This window comes from Podarcis gaigeae (genome assembly GCF_964106915.1).
Source record: "Podarcis gaigeae genome assembly, chromosome: 1".
Classification (NCBI taxonomy): domain Eukaryota; kingdom Metazoa; phylum Chordata; class Lepidosauria; order Squamata; family Lacertidae; genus Podarcis; species Podarcis gaigeae.
In genome coordinates this window covers 31760500-31777043 of record NC_139678.1, presented here as the reverse complement: position 1 = coordinate 31777043, position 16544 = coordinate 31760500, and the positions used below count along the sequence as shown (strand labels likewise).

General features: G+C 42.5%; 1 long non-coding RNA gene across 1 annotated transcript; it reads right to left on the bottom strand.

Annotated features, from left to right (window-relative positions):
* Window positions 1–10713: 10713 nt before the first annotated feature.
* On the bottom strand, window positions 10714–16467 carry LOC310846127. Its single transcript, XR_014565152.1, has 2 exons — window positions 16342–16467; window positions 10714–11228 (listed from the first exon to the last, which is right to left on the bottom strand). It is a non-coding gene; the product is annotated as an uncharacterized lncRNA (long non-coding RNA).
* Window positions 16468–16544: the final 77 nt, after the last annotated feature.

Sequence of the window (16544 nt, the reverse complement as noted above, 5' to 3'; positions counted from 1 at the left end):
GTTAGCTTTTTATCGCAACCCCAATCATAACATTTCTTGATCCCATTAGTCACTGATGCAATGCAGTTTGCTGGTGTGAATCCCTATGAAATCTGTTTCTCTAAAACACATATAAAAGTGCTGCTTCATTATACTTATTTCATTTTGTCATTACAGCTTCCAGTTATTGTCACCCACAAGGGGGAAGGCTTCCTGCCCTGATGAACCCTAATCCATGGGTTCCACCTCCCTTTTATTACAAATAAATGAATAAACAGCAAATATCTAGCCCTTGTAGAACCCAGATGACGAGGCGAACATATGCAGGTACTATTCTGTTCATTTGGTGTTTTTTTTTAAAAAAAACTAGCCTGCTTCACTTCAGGTTTTTTTAGCCAATGAATGAAGTTATAGCAATGATTGACATTTAGGAAAGGAGATGAGAAGTTAGACAAAGAGGAGTTGGAGTGACACACCCGTTGTCTGGATAAAGAAATTATTGGTTCATCTGTATTTCAGTTTGCTTTTCCCTAGCAGAGAAATAATTGCTGACCCAGAGAAAACAATCAGATATCCCAGATTTTAGTGCAGCTGTGATTAGACATTAGTGTGCCTACCCAAAAACAAAAGGTGAAAACAAAGAGAGGAGTATGATATTTCTAACTCTGGTTAACCCCCCCCCCCTTACTTATTTATTTGGAGTGCTTACTGCCTTCTGCCACCCTGTAAAAATTCCTGTGGACGCCCTTGCTTGTAATTCCTCAGAAATGCCAGTTATTTTATTGGTTTTGGCATTTCTGCCAAATTGACAAACATTTAGTCAATTGACAAATGCATATTCAATTTCTCAAGGCTGCTTGGAAAGTGTACCATCTGACCTAAAAGCCCTTTTTCCTAATTCTAGATCTGCGATGAGGATAATTCACTTTGAACATGCACAGAGACCTCTACCTATTTACAGCTGACCTCTAAAATCTAAAAGAGGTAATGGAGTTTTTCCGTAGGGGCTTTGGCTGAAATTAAGCCCTAAAGGCACTTTAGTAAAAGTTTTAATTAGATGGAGTACACTTCTAGCTGTGTACTGCAGTCATCCAAAACCCACAGCAAAATCCAGTTGTGGGTTTTAGAAGCTGCACAGGGGAGACTTTGTTCCTATCACTTTGAAGTGGGAGTGAGATTTGTGCTTGATAACAGCAGCCTAAGGTATTTCACACTTGAACCCATTAGATAAGGCACATTTCACAAGGAGAAAAATGCTGCCTTTGAAGCAAAAATGTTTGCTGTTGTTCCCCAACAGTTTACTCAGTATGTGGCAAGTGGAACATTTAAAGAGAGCAAAAATACTGCAGAGCAAGTCACAACTCAGCATACTGTTCTACTCTCGCCGCACATTTCTAGTATCTAGAAATAAATTATCCAAGCTGAGCCAAGCTCCCATCTAACAGCACTATATATCTGTTATTTTTTGTCATATGCATGCGACTCTGAAAAGCAGCTTTGTCGCATTACCTGGGAATGGTGTTTTTCTTTTGCAGTAATATTTTAGGCCCTCGTTACACTGGCAAGCACTAAAAGTTGATTTACAGACATGCCATAAAAGAGCTAAAAATAGTTTTAAGAACGGTACAAAAAACAATGGATGAAACCAATGGGGGTTTGGTTGATAATAAGATCCCAGCAACAAACAGCGAGTTGCATTTCTTTCCCAGCTGAGTCACTGCTGCAAATACATAACCCCACCCCACCCCAACTTCTTTTTGCACAGATTAGTGGAAACTTCAGGAGAAAGGTGCGCCCACCCTCACAGTCTTGTTCTGTTGTGATTTCATTTCCCAATCAATGGCTGTGTGCACATTGCCATCTACTCTGGCTCCAGGGCGCTTCCCACCGATGGCCTTTGAATCCATGTACACAGAACGTTACACATTATGCAGAACTATATTGTGGTTTTTTGAGACTCATCTACACTTGCGTTTGCCCCACGATTTCCAGGCACAGGTCTGAGAGGTTTTTCATTTGTCTCGCTGCTATCCCTGGGAAAGCCCGTTGAAAAATCTCTTGAACCCATGCCTGGAAATCATAGGACAAGCAGAAGTGTGGGGGAGCCTTTAATCCACATTCCCTTTGTGGCTAAACTGAGGCGTGTATATTTGAGGCAGCCATTGTGCAGATGACCACTTAATGAAAATGAGTTGGGGCGTGGTGCTTTGGAGGGGCAAGGAAACTAAACTGATAATGTGCATCGGGTGAAAACATCCCCACCCTGTCTGTGGTGTGTACAGCCATGTGCAAATGTGACTTGAAACACAGCAGAGGAAAACAACCTTGCTGCATTTTCACATAGACATAGGACATACAGCTGCAAATAAAATGTTTTAAAATGTGTTGTAAAGTGCAATATACAAATGTGACACTAGATGGCGAGAGTGAGCTACATAAAATTCAATGTATTTTTCAAAATTTTCCTTAAAAAGCATTTTCACAGAGTTTTTTTATATGTGTGTAGATTCCACCATAAAATCACAGAATCATAGAGCTGGTAGGGATCATGATGGTCATCTAGTCCAGGAGAACACTCAGATGCGTATCCACATTTTACTCTGGTGTAAAAGGTAAAGGGACCCCTGACTATTAGGTCCAGTCGTGGCCGACTCTGGGGTTGCTGTGCTCATCTCGCTTTATTGGCTGAGGGAGCCGGCATACAGCTTCCGGGTCATGTGGCCAGCATGACTAAGCTGCTTCTGGCGAACCAGAGCAGCGCACGGAAACGCCTTTTACCTTCCCGTTGGGGCGGTACCTATTTATCTACTTGCACTTTGACGTGCTTTCAAGCTGTTAGGTTGGCAGGAGCAGGGACTGAGCAATGGGAGCTCACCCTGTCGCAGGGATTCAAACCGTCGACCTTCCGATCGGCAAGTCCTAGGCTCTGTGGTTTAACCCACAGCGCCACCTGTGTCCCGTTACTCTGGTGTAGACCAAGCCCAAATAAGATACAGGAATAATGGCTACTAGACTACACAACTGGATTTAGGGACCTTGTTTCCTCTTTACAATTTGTCTTTGCTTTCCCCACTTTCAGCCTATGCTAGAAGCCAGCCTTCTTTTCTCACACAAGAAGCAGTTTTACTTCTGCAACAATTCTATTTTCTGACCTTGCTCCTTTCAGTTTCTGATGTTGTTGCTCTATGTCTCATCATTAAAACAAAAAACAAAGAAACAGATTAACATAATGCCTACAGTCACTTGACCTCTTTCCAATAGCTCAGATTTAAGTCTTATAAATAAATGTTGAGGCAAATACTTCTGATATCTAAATTAAGAATATGGGAGGGGTTTATAGCTGTGCTTGGCTTACACACTTAATATCTTGCTATTATTACTATCTCCTGCATTGTTTTCGAATGCTCTCAATTCTTTCTCCTCAGACATTTCTCTATTAAGAGTTTTATTGCAATTATAATTCACTCTTCTTCAAAATCTCCCAAGGAGCATCTGTGTGAACTTTGAAAGCGTTTTTGTAAACGATCAAGTGGTATATAAAATTTAAGAAATAAATAAAATATACAAATAGTCCTTTCAGTGATTAAGCTGATAGATATATTATAGATTAGAACAGATAAATAGGGTTGTATTATGGTTATGAGATTGAGCTGTGAACCAGGGACACATTCTCTCAGCCTCAATCCCCATTCTGAAAGAGTTGATAATAACACATCTTTAAGCATTTAATATGTTCCAATTATTGGGTGGAACAGAATTATGGATTTTATGTGAAACATGAGCCCAGGACTACCCCAAAATGCAGGGAAGACTGCCAAAAATATAATTGGTCTTCAACCACCAAGCCAATATGGGTCCACTTCAGGAACCAACAGGGTTCGGTGAGGATTCAATAACCACATAACAAACGTGTGAAGGTGGCAATCGGTTGGTGAGTAGGTGGAGTTAACTGGTCTGCATAAATTGGGAGGAAAAGTCTTCACGCATGTCTCTACCTTGTATTACTAAATGTATATTGTACAATAACGGCTCTGGGATAACTCAGTGCGTGATTTTCTGTGACCATTTGAAAGCATATTTTGAGTTGTGGCCTGCCTTGTCCTTATTACCTCCTGCAAATGTAGCACCTCCCATCTGAGCTGCCATTCTGACCCAACTCTTTTGTACTCCCTCATCCCTTTCGGGAGATCAGGCCCCTTTGATATGCACAGCCTGGTTGTGAAAAAACTGGACCGCTATGGATGAGGCACCAGCTCCATGGAAGCTGAGGGATTTGACACACTCAGGACATGCTGAGCTGCAATTGTCCACTCCAAACACTTCCCCACCCGTCCTTTTGTCCTCTTCATGCCAGATGAAGCACCTGCTGTGAGCTCCATTTAGTGTCTAAGTTCCAAAAATTTCCATGGCCCCTCCTGACACATCCAAATCCAAGAACAAAGGACAGGCGCATTTTCTGAGCCTCTCTTTCAGCTTCCTCCTCCTCCCCCAAGAACTGATGTCCTAGACCCTTGGAGTCGGGCACAGAACTGAAACGTTTACATATTTTACAACACAACACCCTTCCCCCTGCTTGCCCATCTCCTTCACCAAAGGACACACCATAAGGCAAGGCTAAAGCATCTGATCTTCTTCTCGCAATGAGAGCATCACTGGAACCTTTATCTCTTTCGCTTTGTCTACTGGTCAGACCAGCAAAACGTTCACATCAACCAACTTACGTATCATCACATTTCAAAAAAACGGAACGGTCTTAGAACGTAAAATAGGAATTATTTTTAAATTTATTGTTTTATACATTAAACATGTTACAAGGGATGCCTGAGTTCTGGTTAGTGCTAGAGGCGGATTCAGCTACTTGGATAATAATTTTTTTAAAAATATATTGGTGAGCTTTGGGGAGGAAAAGGGGCCTATATATATGTACTAGTGTATATGTAAATGAACTGCTGGGGTTTACATATTCAAAGGGAGAGTGGCCATTGCTTCTTTTATCCAGTATGTTTTTGTGCAACCTGATATTTTTTTTCACTGGGCACAAGCTACACTGATTCCTGAATCACCAACAGGAGCATAACATTTTGCAGCTGGGGCCTCTAAAAGGCCATTCAAAAGCAGTATATATTTTCCCATTCCCCCCACCCTTTTCTGTTTTAGGATTATGTCTGAGGATGAGTAGTCATGAAGCTCTAAAAGCAGTCTTTCCCAAACTTGGGTCTCCCGCTGTTTTTGGACTACAGTTCCCATCATCCCTGACCACTGGTCTTGCTAGCTAGGGATGATGGGAGTTGTAGTCCAAAAATAGCTGGAGACCCACGTTTGGGAAATACTACTCTAAAGCAGGGGTAAGGAACTTGCAGCCATAGAATTGTAGAGCTGGAAGGCATCCCGAGGGTTGTCTTGTCCAACTCCCTTCAGTGGATGAATCCTGCCCACAGCCATCCCTGGTGGTGTCATCAAACCATCAACCTTCTGGTTAACAGCCAGATATACTGACCCATCCAGCTGTTGTTGGGCTCCAGCGTCCATCAGCTCCAGGCAGCGTAGCCAATGGTTTAGGTTTAGAATCATGGGAGTTGTAACCCCAAAATATCTGGAGTTGCCCCTAATAAAGACATTATGATACTGGATTCCACTTATGCTGCAATAAGCTCACAGGTGGTGTGCATGGGGGTTATATATTAAATAAATGACTGAGCATAAGGTAGGTATAACGGGGGGGGGGTGTCTTTCAGGGGTGGCTGCAGAAGTTAACAGGGCGCGGGGGCATACTCATTTTTATCTAAGTTTCATCAGGGGGAAAGTATGAATAAATACATAATAGTATAATAATAATAATAATAATAATAATAATAATAATAATAATAAATCTTAAAATTGTTTTATTGAAATATTTCAATGGATAACAAAGGTATATATAACGGCTCTATTTTCAGTTCATAGAGTCCTTATCTGTAGGTAAGTTACATTTGGTGTGAGACATTGCTATCAGAGGTATTGCGAAGTTGTGTGGGGGTGGGGGAAGAGAGGTGGGAAAAGAGAGGTAGGAGAAAGAAGGGAGTAGTGGTCTTTCCCTTTTTTCATAGTGTATGTGGCGGGGTTCTTCATCTATTAGTTTTCATCAGCAGTGAGAGAGATTGGGGAGCCCAAGCATGGTTGGTTGAATTCAATTGGTTTTGTTTGTGTGTGTGAGGGGGTTGTTAAGTCAAATTAACCATATCATTTTGAATAATAATTTTGATCCACTGGGCGATTTGAAACAGATCAGCGAGAATTTCTAACTCATAATTGCTGAAACAACAGCAACAACAAATGGCTCCCCTCCCTTGCACGGTGGGGGGTGAGGAGGCAAGAGCAGATATATGTCAGGAATGATAGTTCAGTTCTTGCACTCAAAAGAAAATTCTGGGCTCAGAATTCTTTACATTTAAATACCGTATTTTTCGCTCTATAACACGCACCCGACCATAACACGCACATAGTTTTTAGAGGAGGAAAATCCGTAGGCATGCCACCCGTAGGCATTCCCTCCATAACACGCACAGACATTTCCCCTTACTTTCTAGGAGGAAAAAAGTGAGTGTTATGGTGCAAAAAATACGATACATGTCTTCTGCACCGGAGTCGCAGGGTGAGTATCAGGGTTTCAGGGGGAAAGAAACCATGAAGTAGATCTTGCAAGTCTGAAGCTTTGCCAATCCCTGACTTTTATCCCAAAAGAGCTCAGTGAAGCTGGCATTTGGGAAACCCAAGTCTCCCCAGTCTGGGACTCATAACCCTCGTTACCCTTCATATGTTGTTGGACTCCAATGCCCATCAAGCCCAACCTCATCCAGTGGTCAGGGATGATGGAGGGTGTCAGTTTGAGGAAAAGTCTGCTACATCCCAATGTCTTCTGATGAAGAGTCTGCTACATCACAACGGCTTGCATTGTGTTTGCAGGGCTGTTACCTTCCCACAGAGGGACAGAACTTAACCAAGTCTGAGGCAGTTGACTCCATTCCAAGTGTGTTCCCTATGTAGTTAACATACAGGACAACTGTTTTCTGCACAGGAAGTTGATATGAGTTGGGTTTCTTGTTGGGTTTTGTCATGTTGAATTAGCCTCGTGAATGCTAGATTCTGATTTGCCTCCATCTGCCAAAAATTGGTAACTTTGTCAGGAGGTAATCTTGGATAACGTACTGGACCATTCAGAAGACTAGCTCAATATGCTATATATATATGACAAAAGGAACATTTTCATAACTACACAGTACCAGAACATGGCTACATAAGCTCACGGTTTGGATGATATCGTATGTCTCTTTCACACAGCATAGTTGCTATTTTTCTTCTCTATGTGGCGCTGCCACCATGTAGAAAAGTACATTATAGCACTCTGAGGAAAACGCAAGCACTAAAATTGCTGAAAATATATATATTTTCAAATTGAGTGACAAATAGAATGGATGTGTGTAGGAGTACGGTGGGTAGGAGTTATGTGGCTGTCTATATGTAGACAATAACACAAAGGATGCCTCTTAGACAATAGCTAACAAAACTAGCAGTCATGCTGTACAGAGAAATTGCGGCAGCAATGGATATACTACATGTGGAGAAAAACCTCATTTTTCCACCGACAAAACACTAGCTTGAGTACTTAAATAATGCAATATCGCTGCAGAAGAAGCACATTTCAGAAGGCATTTTAATTGCTTGCAAGTGAAATGGATAAGAACTGTGTGTTTATTGCACTGAAACGAATTGTCTAGAACTAAATGCTGAAAAATGCATTTATTGTTCTTCACCTATTCAGTGTCCTTGCTCATTTATACCCCCACCTTTTTCTCAAAGGAGCTCAAAGCAATGTATATGCTCATTATATCATCACAACAACCTGGGAGGTAGGTTAGGTTGAGAGAGTGCCAAGCGCAAAGTCAACCACTAACAAGCTTAATGGCTGAGTGGTGATTTCAGCTTAAGTCTTCCCAGTCCTCATCAAGCATTCCCATCTCAATATACCACTCTGGATCTCCAGTTAGTGCTGGCACATCTTGTTGAGCAAGGGGTCTGTGTGTCTGGCTGTTAACCAGAAGATTGGTGGGTTCCTGCATTGCCTGGGTATTGGACTAGATGCCCCTCAGAGTCCCTTGAATTCTACAGTTCTATGATTCTATGAAGAGAATCAGATGCATTATGCTTTGGTTCTTTGGTCCCTAGAAAACACAAAAGTATCACTGCCTGTCAACTACAGTCATACCTCGGGTTGAATACGCTTCGAGTTGAGCGCGTTCGAGTTGTGCTCCGTGGCAACCCAGAAGTAATGGAGCGTGTTACTTCCAGGTTTCGCCGCTTGCGCATGCGCAGACGCTCAAAATTACGTCACGCGCATGCGCAGAAGTGGCGAAAAGCGACACGTGCGTGCACAGACATGCCGTCGCTAGTTACGTTTACCTCTAGATGCGAACGGGGCTCCGGAGCGGATTCCGTTCGTATCTAGAGGTACCACTGTAGTGGACTTGTTTCTCAAGATTTCTCTGTCTTCTGAGTAGATTGTTTTGTATGCAGTGATATACACAGGAACCACAAGGGTCCATCTTCCTGTAATGCAGGAAGGGGCTTGATGTGGGGCTTGAACCCACGACTATGAGATTAAGAGTCTCATGCTCTACCACCTAAACTATCCCTACGGCATAGGTTTTTCTAGGGGAGCTCATTTCATCAGCTTCGTCCAGTAAAATATTCTATTGGTCCATGTTATAAGAAAGAAAGCTGCTCTTTTTCCCTTATGGGGTACCCAAGAGCCCATATAGAGTAGTCTTTTTAGGTTCTCTATTGGTAGGAGAAAATAACAAAGGCCAACCAGAGAATATTGAGAAGCAAGGCAGCTAGGTCACAGATCACAGGCTCAAACCCTGTTCATATCTTGAATGTGCCCTTAAGACAGGATTTGTGAGGAAAGAGACAATGGGTAGGTTTCCCACTTTGACATTAAAATTCTTATAACAGTCCAGCAAACAGAACAATCTGTTATCATTTTGGAACCCATCTGAAAAATTTGTGCCCTGCCCTTTGAACAGTGGGAGATGTGAAAGGAGTGCGTTCCCAGGTTTCCACAGCGTTTTTTGGATGGAGCTGCTGATAGCACAGGAAAGGCAAAGGGGGGGAAAGAAGTGCCCAACCCCATGCGGAGCTGTGATCCTGCTGAGTCCTCTCAGCTTTTATGGGCATATAGGAGGGCAAAACAGCTGGAGCAATTCGGAGGGGAAACACTTTGATCTTGACTTTGAACCTCTGACAATTCCCAGCAATAGTTCTCGCCTCTCACATGCCGCAAGGATTTTGCCAATGCTTAAGTCAAAGAAAAAATTAAGATTCCACTTGAGCAAGGAAACGATCTCACTGCTGCACCATTGTTGCTGTCGCCATCTTGTTTGGTTACTGATTCTGTGTCATTCATCTGCTCTCATTTATGCTTTCTGTTTACATTCTGTTAGTTATTATTTTGCCTTGCATGGTAGGGCTGGTTAACATATTTTCAATAAAACAAATAAATATTTTATTTACTTTTAAATTTATTTTCCACTTTTCTTCCAAAACAGGAACCCCAAACCATGTAATGCAAGAGTTCTGGTAATGTACATTAATCCTGCATTGGCATTAGTGGTGCAGCGGTGAAATTTGGAGTGCAGGAGCTCATCGTTCCTGCACTGCAGGGGGTTGGGCTAGATGACCCTTGGAGTCCCATCCAACTCTACAATTCTGTGATCATGACAGTCGCCATGACAGTCCAAAACTGCAGGTAGCTGTGTTGATCAATTATACAATCTTGTGATGAACTGTTACCACTTTAAAAATGTGGTACGAATCTCATCCCAGAAAAGGGAAAAAAGTTCTTTCTTTGATAATCGTTCTCATTCTCTGACTGCAGTGTGTCCAGACTATAGCTATTTTGGGGTGGGATTCAATCACATACCAACAATTTCAGGGGGCACAGTTATAGCTGATTGGCAGCTCTTGTGCAACAAACCTGCTTCCCCAAAAGATTAGACGTATTGCGAAAAATGAGTGCTCAGTAAATAGCTAATGTCATCTTATCTCCCTGCAAACAAATCAGGATGAATGCTCAATAAACAGGTTGTCTGGAAGCACCTTTCCTCTCTGTCCAACCTTTTTGAGCCCAGGAGCACATTTGGAAAGTTGTTGTGGGCACTACAAGATACCCATTTCACAGTAGAAAAAACTGATGTTCAGAACTTTCACACCCTGAAACCAGGCAAGGCAGTTACACACTCCCAATAAAAAATTGCTTTCCCTATGGGAAGAGCACCTTATTTTTTAAAAACACAAATAATGCTAAATATGTGCTTTTTATTATTTTTACATTGTTAATTGTGCAAGAGTGTGCAAAATCTGAAGGGAGGAAGGAAAAATGTTTTAAAAGATGACTTTCTTTAATACTATCAAAGTGATGCACAAATTGAACAAGGAATAGGCTCTAGAATCTGTTTGATGTTTATGTTGCTGTGTGCACAATCAGATTTTTTTAAAAAAAACAATTTCAGACAATATAAGAACCCATTCTAAAAGTGGAGCAGGAGGAAGTGGTGGGGGTGGGGGTGGGGGTGGGGAGAGGAGGACTTGTGAAATGTTTACTAGTGTTTGGTACCTGTGCTGTGGGGAACGAAACCTGGGAAGTAGAGCTAATATCAGTAAGATGTTATCAGATGCAAATGTAAATATACGAGAGGCTTTCATAGAATAAAATATTAGTGAAAGTCAGCATATCACTTTCAAACAGTTCTCTGCAGTGCGAGGACTAGTACCGTAATTTACCCCACTTTAAAAATAAGCAATTGGATCCTTAAAAAGTGCTTTGAAGGCTGTAAAAATCAATCATTTTTTTTACTGTAAAAATGAGTTTTTGCTCCTTTGTTCTGCCTTGCTGTTTTCCTTGGGATATCTGATTTCCCAACTCACGCTGCCTTTATTCTAAAATTCAGTCACTGGTTGTTGTTGCTTTTTGTTTCTTTGTTAAACTCCATGAACTGTATGTTGCTCACTCGTAATAAATTCTCCTAGCCGCTTTAAAGATTTACAGCTTCCAGAAATTCTCTTTTCCTTCCCTTTCACTCATCATTTAGACACAGATAGGCTGAATAAACTAATTCAATCTTTTGCTATAAATCACTCACATCAGCATTTCGGCAGCTTTGTCCAGACTTTGAGCCCTCTGATTTGTCAATATCTCCTCAGGTAACAAAGGGCTGGAAGTAAACAAAATAGCTGTTCAGAGAGGCTCCTTCGCCTTTCTTGAATCTGGTGTCATAATGCCCTATTATAGTTTTGTGTTGTGACATTGTGCAAATTCGTATGCTGCAAAAGTCGCTATTCAACCAATTCCTCCCCTCCCGTCTCTCTAACACCCACACCATACAATTAAAGCACATGGCTCCCCCAAAAGACTATCGGGAACTGTTTACCCCTCACCAAGCTACAGTTCCAAGCAACTTTAACAAATTGCTGTCCCCAGGATTATTGGGGGGGGGGGTGGAGCCATGACCTTTAAAAGTCCTTTAAATGTATGTTGTGGACGTGAACTATTCCACTTAAATGCTCAATTCTGCAAGATGCTGAGGATGCCCCACCTCTTACAGGATTGGGGAGTACATTTAAAGCACATTAAAGCATGCAGGATTCGCACACCCCTCCTGAGAATCTTGAGAACTGTTGTTTACCCCCCAAAATGATACAATTCCCAGCACTCTTAAACTATACTTCCTATGATTCTTTGGGAGGGAAAATGCACTTTAAATGTATGGTGTGTACTTAGCCTAGATCGAGCTGAATATAAAAGCTTATATGACTCCTTATGAAACACACATTATTTTTGTCCTATAATCACAGTTGGGTTCCCCCCTTTCTTTTAACGTAATAATCTAGTGCCTCATTGGTTCGAGAGTTCTGCACATTGTTACATATGCATTACCAGCTCGTAATGTGATGGCATAAAAACATCAAATCACACGGACTTAAAAAAAGTGTTGTTATTAAAAGATTTTCATAGATAACAAAGGTACAGAGGTACCTCGGGTTAAGTACTTAATTCGTTCCGGAGGTCCGTTCTTAACCTGAAACTGTTCTTAACCTGAAGCACCACTTTAGCTAATGGGGCCTCCTGCTGCCGCTGCGCCGCCAGAGCACGATTTCTGTTCTCATCCTGAAGCAAAGTTCTTAACCTGAAGCACTATTTCTGGGTTAGCAGAGTCTGTAACCTGAAGCATATGTAACCTGAGGTACCACTATACATATAACGTCTCTGTTTTCAGTTCATAGAGTCCTTTCTATGTGTCAGTAACTTTTGATGTGAGACATTGCTGTCCTATGCATGGTGGTGAGGTTGGGGGGAGAGAGAAGTGGGGGGGGGGGGAGAGAGGAGAGAGAAAGAAAATGTGGGGTGGGGGGGTAGTAGCCCTACATAGACAACACTTTTGTTAATGGTGTTGCCTTAAAGGATCGCTCTGTACATCAGATCTACTATTGCCCTTCTAATCAAAATATTGAGAAATTTGGAAGAACATATGTTGCTTTCTCATTTTGAATTTGCAATGGCTAAATGCTTATTGGGATACATTTTAACACATAAACAACAATGAAAACATACCGACCACATATCTGCAAGGTGGAAAAGGACAACACACTGTTACAATTTCACGGACTGCAAAAGATAGAGTATGGGAAAAAAAATGACGTTGTTCATGCCCAGGGGTTGACTCATCAAATGACGGAATTCCCTCAATGAATTCTGGGCACTCTGGTTTATCTTTTACAGAGTTAAAATTCCTAGCAAATCTTAACAAACCACAGTTCCCAGAATTATTTGAGGGAAAGCATGTGATTCAAACGTGCCTTCAAGATATAGCGTGAATACAGCCTAGATGAGATTCCTGCATTGCAAGGTGTTGGACTAAATGACCCTCGGGATCCCTTCCAACTCTACAGTTCTACAATTTTATGACAAGTGACTCTGAGGGAAGGGTGAGTGCGTTGGTCTAACTGCAGAAATCTGCTAAGCATGTTCTCTTGAGTCATCTCAAGGATATTTGCTTTGCAAACAGCTCTCTGCAGCATAAATGAGCCCCACATTGCAGGCTGGGTGTGTGTGTGGGTGTTGGATGTTTATGGGACTGACAGAAAAATAATCTGCCTCACGTCAGATGCAGTTTACTATTTCATGCCAGATAACTGATTCTGTGAACACTTAATTTTCACTCCATACTGTATTGTGTCACTTCCCACATCAGAAAAATCTTTACCGGCTAAGACAGAAATGGGTTGAATGTCCTTTAGCACTGAATATGTACAGCTTATCTTATCATCCCATTTCTACCGCTGTGTTCTAGTAATGCTTTCTAGAGTGTGGTTTAAATAGGTCAGGTATTTACCTATTTTTTAAATCTTGCCTTTCCTCAAGATGGCTCAATGCTACATACAATCAGGGGTGCCCAAACTTTTTTCAAAGAGGGCCACATTTGATGAAGTGAACATGCTTTTTTAGGATTGGAGTTTTGTGCTTTTTTTAGGATTTTACCCCAGGACATATACTGCCACAGGGGCTGGATTAAATCGACCGACAGGCTGGATTAGGCCCCCAAAACGGACTTTGGACATGTCTGTATGGTGCTCCCTTTCACAACAAATTTAAGGTGAAAAACAGTGGCCAGCCCAAGTGAGTTTCATGACTGAGTAGGGATTTGAATTCAGGCCTCACTGATCTTAGTCATACACTCTAAAATCCTGTATCCCACTGAATCCACTAGGTCTTTCTAATGCATGCGTAGGCAACCTAAGGCCTGGGGCTGGATCTGGCCCAATTGCCTTCTAAATCCAGCCAGTGGACGGTCCGGGAATCAGCGTGTTTTTACATGAGTAGAATGTGCCCTTTTATTTAAAATGCATCTCTGGGCTATTTGTGGGACATAGGAATTTGTTCATTATTATTATTTTTCAAAATATAGTCCGGCCCTCCACAAGGTCTAAGGAACAGTGTACCGGCCCCTTGCTGAAAAAGTTTGCTGACCCCTGTTCTAATGCCTCCATTGAGTTAGTGCCCCAATTCACACTAACACAGCAACTTACATACACATGACTGTATACAATAATTTCTGTCTGCTCTGTTGTGGACTAAATAGTTGGTGCTGAATGGGCAGGAGGTGGGGAGAAGGCAGAACAGGTTTAAAAAGTTTGAGAAAGATGGCTTCACAATATCGAACTCCCTGCATATAGTTCTTCCAAGAAGCAGGCAGAAGCAGAAAGAGATCAAACCAAAGCCTTCTGAAATCATTTTCACACCCTTCTCTCCATACATGCAGAGTTGTGGGAATTGTCACACACAACAATCTATACATAGGTTGAATGTCATTTCTTACATGGATGTGCCTGAAACTTTGTAATGAGAAGCAGCCAGTCTATCAGTGATTCACCAAGAACCCTTTGGCTTTCTATACTTTATCTAGCTGCAACCTTCCGCCTTTGCTAGAAAGACAGGGCAATTTTTCAGCACACAATCGATGAGTTTACTTTCCAAACAGGTTTTTGATCTCTGTGCTGCACTGAACAATCTTGCTGAAGTAAATAAATGACTGATTCAATTATCTAGTCAGGGGGAAGGTATGCTGATTAAACCAAAAGCATTAATTTGATCTATCTACAACCTCATGATGTTTGAGAAACACTGCAATCCTAAACAGACAAGAGTCCCATTTCACTCAAAAGAGCTTACTCTCCCCAAGAACTGTATTTAGAATTGCAGGTTTATCCACATATAAGCATGTATAGATTGCAACTTTATTCTGCAGTGCTATTGCCCAATTACTGAGGAGTAAGTCCCATTGACCCTGCCAACCTAGCAGTTCGAAAGCAGGAAGTGTAAGTAGATAAATACGGTAGGTACCACTCTGGCGGGAAGGTAAATGGCGTTTCCGTGTGCTGCTCTGATTCGCCAGAAGCGGCTTAGTCATGCTGGCCACGTGACCCGGAAGCTGTATGCCAGCTCCCTCGGCCAGTAAAGCGAGATGAGCGCCGCAACCCCAGAGTCGTCTGTGACAGGACATAATGGTCATAGTCAGGGGTCCCTTTACCTTTACCTTTAAGCCCCATTGAATTCAGTAGGATTTGCTTCTGAGTAGACACGTGTTATCAATGCCAAATCCACAACAGTGGAGATGTTTACAGCTACCCATAATAAGCTGAGGTAATAACAGTGTTAAACTTTATTGGGTTATAACTTAAATTTCTATTATCACTACCAAATCTTTATCTGAAGTTTATATTATAGTAAACTGTGTCCATGTTAAAAAAAAACTGTTTTCACATAATGCAGGTGCAACCATGTCATTGGTTTGGGAGAGTCATTTGGCTTATATATACTTCTTTAATACTCAGGATAGCCTCCAATGGGAAGAAATAATTCTTAATTATTTTAAAACAAGTCCCTTTTTATTTTATTAAATAGCTCAACACAGCAGATGCTTCAAGTGGTTCCCCCAAATTCAGCTAAATTGCAACTTATACTGGCTTCTCCAGTCAGTGGCAGAGGAACAGTCTCTGGCATCTGGGGTAGGACACTGAGGGGTGGGAAGAACTGGCAGGCGGAGCACGTGCGGCAGCTGTACGGTTGCCTTGCAAGCAGCAGCCCGTATGGGTACCTGTATGAATGGAACATGTGGGCGGCGTCTATGCAGACTGCGCGCACCCCCTTGGCTGCTCTACAGCTGGCGGGGCAGTGGGCCATCTTGTCACCCCCCCCCAGAGTGGTACCAGGGGCGACCCGCCCCCTTCATATGCCCCTGTCTCCAGTCTATTACAGTTATACCTCGGTTTACAGACGCTTCAGGTTGTGCGTTTTCGGGTTGTGCACCACGCCGAATCCGGAAGTACCAGAACAGGTTACTTCTTTGCGCACGCGCAGAAGCACTAAATCGCAACCCGCACGTGCAAAGATGTGGTGCTGTGGGTTGCGAACGCTGTGGGTTGCGAACGTGCCTCCCGCACGGATCACGTTCGCAACCCAAGCATCCACTGTATTCAACCCCTTGAATAGAATCCCTCACAACAGCACGAAAACAGGTGTTTTCTCAAGCACACCTGATGCAACTAATCAACTAATCAATATTTGGCGGGGGGGGGGAGGTGAAGGGACCTCGGCCCTTAGGAGTTGGCTCCCATACATGGAAAATCTGACCCAAGGAAATGCAGCTGTCAGGATGAAAAATGACCCCCCACGATTTATGGCATGCCTTCCTCTGGTGTCATTACAGATAAGGAGTGAGCCGTACATACTAACAAGCGAAGGGGAAATGGCTGCTGAGCTGCACCCACCATTGTGAGGCCTGAGGAGGTGATGATGATGATGATGCCTCTCCAGCTGCTGTGATTGGCTGTGGCCGCCCTGTGATGTCACAAAAGCCCATGGCAACTCAGTGGATATACAAAAGTGGCCCAAGGGGAAAGCCAAGGCAAAAGCTTGAAGAGGACACAGTGGACAGCAGCTGTGTTATTCAGTACTTGGTGGTCTCCTTCCA